Source organism: Pteropus alecto, unplaced genomic scaffold (assembly GCF_000325575.1).
Source record: "Pteropus alecto unplaced genomic scaffold, ASM32557v1 scaffold24, whole genome shotgun sequence".
In the NCBI taxonomy this organism is placed as follows: domain Eukaryota; kingdom Metazoa; phylum Chordata; class Mammalia; order Chiroptera; family Pteropodidae; genus Pteropus; species Pteropus alecto.
The window spans coordinates 10,744,569-10,748,121 of NW_006439192.1; the positions used below are offsets into that span (position 1 = coordinate 10,744,569).

General features: G+C 42.3%; 1 non-coding gene across 1 annotated transcript; it reads left to right on the forward strand.

Annotated features, from left to right (window-relative positions):
- The first annotated feature begins 3,161 nt into the window (after window positions 1-3,161).
- Window positions 3,162-3,280, forward strand: LOC112483378. Its single transcript, XR_003047626.1, has one exon. It is a non-coding gene; the product is annotated as a 5S ribosomal RNA (ribosomal RNA).
- Window positions 3,281-3,553: the final 273 nt, after the last annotated feature.

A 3,553-nucleotide genomic window follows, 5' to 3' on the forward strand; every position in this document is an offset into this window, starting at 1 on the left:
AAACAAATGAATAAACAAAACAAAATAGAAACAGACCCAGAGATATAGAGAACAACCTGATGGCTGCCAAAGAGGAGGGGCACGAAGGAATGGGAAGAAAATAATAGTGGAAGAGAAAGAACCTCTCCGAAATTTCTCTTAAGGATCCAGGATTATCCTTCCACTTATCTCAAAAATTTCTGAGATGTGCTGGCTGGTTTCAAAGATATGAAATTTCTAAATCAATATTTTTCACCTGGATTCTAATCCCATTTATATTACTAGCGAGCTCTGTGACCTCAGGCAAGTCAAATCCCTCTCTGAAGCCCAGTTCACCCAGTCGTAAAGTGGGAGTTCAGACTAGAGGAAGTCTAGGTCATCCCTTCAGAGTCAGTTGCTTTGCAACTTGTAGCTCTCTAGTGCTGGATAATCTATGGTGGTAGTAGTAAGTGTAGTAGTAGTAGTAGTAGTAGTAGTAGCAGCAGCAGCAGCAGCAGTAATGTAATTGTTTATTTTATGAAGTTTTGTTCTGCGCAATTTTTGTAAATTAATGCATTTAGCACATACAACTCTAAGAAACGTAAAAGCAAATAGCTCTTGGTTATTCTCAAATTTTTCCATGTACCCAGACTCAGTGGAATAAAAAAAAAGGTATGGTCACAAGAAAGAAAGTCATTGTCTCAGGCAGAGTATGAGATGGTCCCCAACGCTCAGAGCATCAGAGGAGATGACTTGGTCTGCCCTGCATGCTGGACGTGGGGCCTGGAGTCAGCTACGGAGGCGACATCCTTGCCAACTACCCCATACAATGATTGGGCCTGTGTAGCCGAGAAATCTCTCATAATCACACAGAGACCACTGGCCAAAAAGCCATTGATGGGAAAGAGAATTCAGTGTGTAATGGAAGTGATGCTAATAATTCCATCTAGATAGAAACAAAATTTCCTAAAATATATTTTTCATGAAAAATTTCTCTCGAAAAAGGGCTAAAGGCAACACATATTGTGTTGGCTTCCAGGTGCTGCTAGGGGTTAGTCACTTTGTCTAGAAATTAGAAGTGAGGCAGGTCTGCAGCTTCTTGGAGAGGAAGTTACTAGAGTCCACATCTCACATCTCACAGAGCTGGGCATATGACCGAGATGATCAGGGACATTCCAGTGGCTGCCTGCTGCCAGGAAAGAATTGCTGGGCCCAGAAAGAACACCTCTTGGATCTCTATTACCAAGACAAGGAAGAATGAATTGAAATTTTGTGATTGAGTTCAGCCTCTCAGACACATTTTTAACTCCCTCTTTGTAATGAGAGTAACTTTTAAAATTATGCAAGTAAAAGCACTTTAAAAACTGAATTAATTTTTTTTTACATTCTTAATACTAAAACCAAAACCAGTGAACAGTCTTGTAACAAAAGGCAAGTTGTTTATTAAATTTCAATCAATTATCCATTATTAATTTTGATACTCTTTATTCACCTCAACTGACCAGTAAGTTTATCTTTAAATCCATCATCCTATAATCGACTCTTGCATAGGTAATCAAAACTATAGGTTTATATCTCCTAGATCTGAGAGAAATGTTCTAGAACATCTGGTCTAACTCTCTATCCTTACATGAGCATACTGAAGTGTGGAAAGAGATGAAGTGATATGCCCAAGATCACACAGCTGGTCATAGGCAGAGCTGACAGGAAAACCCAGAGCTCCTGATGCTAGGTGAGCCAGGATCCTGCATGATACCCGCTGTGTCCTAGGTGCCCTCAGACCCATCCCTGCACCTACCTCCATGACATTCCATTGACCTGGTTCTTCATTTCTACCTTTTGTGCATAGAGGCTTAGGGATGACTCTGTAAAATGGAAACATCTTTAAAATTACATTTTAAAATTACATTTTGAATCTAGAAACACCATTTGAAGTTTCTAGGCTTATAGCCAGATTTTTCCACTAATTACTACAACTGAATAACTTGAATCTTATTTGCCAGACTTTCTTCCCAAAACTTCCTTCTAATGTCCATGTTTAAAAAAAAGGGGGCGGGGAGGGAATGATGATGATAGAGGCTCTGTTCATCCTTCTGGTAACCAAATCAAAGTTGTGACAGAAACAAGGAGCAGCAGCAAGGAAAAATCACCTGGGATCTAGATGAACAAGCCATACAACTAGGGAGAAATCTAAGAAAGCACCCTGCAGTGGCAGAAGGTAGGATGGGGCGAGAATGCGGGGCTGCCTGGTGTTGAGTGGCTGAGTGAGATGGAGGCTGCAGCAGCAAAAGCAGCAGAAGCCTCTTAAATGGTCCACGTTTAAGTGGATTTTCATGGTGACTGACCTGCTCGCTCTGAGCACCAGTGCCGATTCAGCTGTGTGCAGGGGGCATCAGGGACTTACAGGGTAACATTGCTGGAGTGAGGGCCAAGGAGAGACTTGCTCTATACAGAAGTGCGAGCGGTATCCATTGCTCCTTGTTGAGCCCTCCCCACTCCCAGTACGCGAACTCAGCGCCCACATAGCCTAGACATCATCACACTGGATAACAGAGTTCGCTCTGCCCAGAGGATTCCCTGAAATCCTGCCTCCCCCAACTCACAGCCCCACCCAAGCCACATTCAGGTGTATCCTCAGCGAGTCAGGTGCTCCTTGCTAAGCAGCACCTAGACTCACACTGTGGGCAGCTGGCCTCGGTTTCCGGTGTTGCCTTCTGAGGCAACTATAAGCACAGCATCTGTGGATTACTTGCTGAATCTTAACAGGTGACCCCGGAGGGGCAGAGGCTTGGGCTAAATTTGGCCTGCAGCCTAACCCCTCTCAGGACTGTGCCACTGGACACCTAATTCACAAATCCACACTAATAAAACCGGGGGACTTAGGAGCTTTGCTTAGTACATAGAAACAGACACGGAATGGCAGCCAAAATGGGAAGACAAAGAAACAGATGCAGAGTTCCAAACACTAGTTTTAAAGATGCTCAATGAACTTTTGGGAAATGTAGATAAATTCAGTGAGATCTTCAACAAAGAGATAACAATGGAAATGAAAATTATAAAAGGGAACCAGTCTGAAATGAAGAACACATCATCTGAGACGAGAAGTATATTAAATAGAATAAACAAAGTGAATAGAGAAAAGGATCAAATGCCCTATATAGAGAATGGGAAATCCAAGGACATGCAATCAGAATGGCAAGAGAGTCTACGGCCATGCCGCCCTGAACGTGCCTGATCTCGTCTGATCTCGGAAACTAAGCAGGGTCGGGCCTGGTTAGTACTTGGATGAGAGACCACCTAGGAATACCAGGTGCTGTAGGCATTTAAAAAAAAAAAAAAAAAAAAAAATGGCAAAAAATAAGATGCCAAGACTATAAAAATAATTTAAAGAGCATATGGGACACTATTAAGGGTCCAAATATCCATCTGATTGGCGTAACTGAAGAAAATCAAGATATTGAACAGTTGTTTGAAGAAATAATGATGGAAAACTTCCCTAACCTGGTGAAGGAAATGAACATATAACCCCAGGAAGCTGAGAGGATCCCAAAAACCAGAGATCCAAAGAGGCTCATACCAAGACACATCATAATTA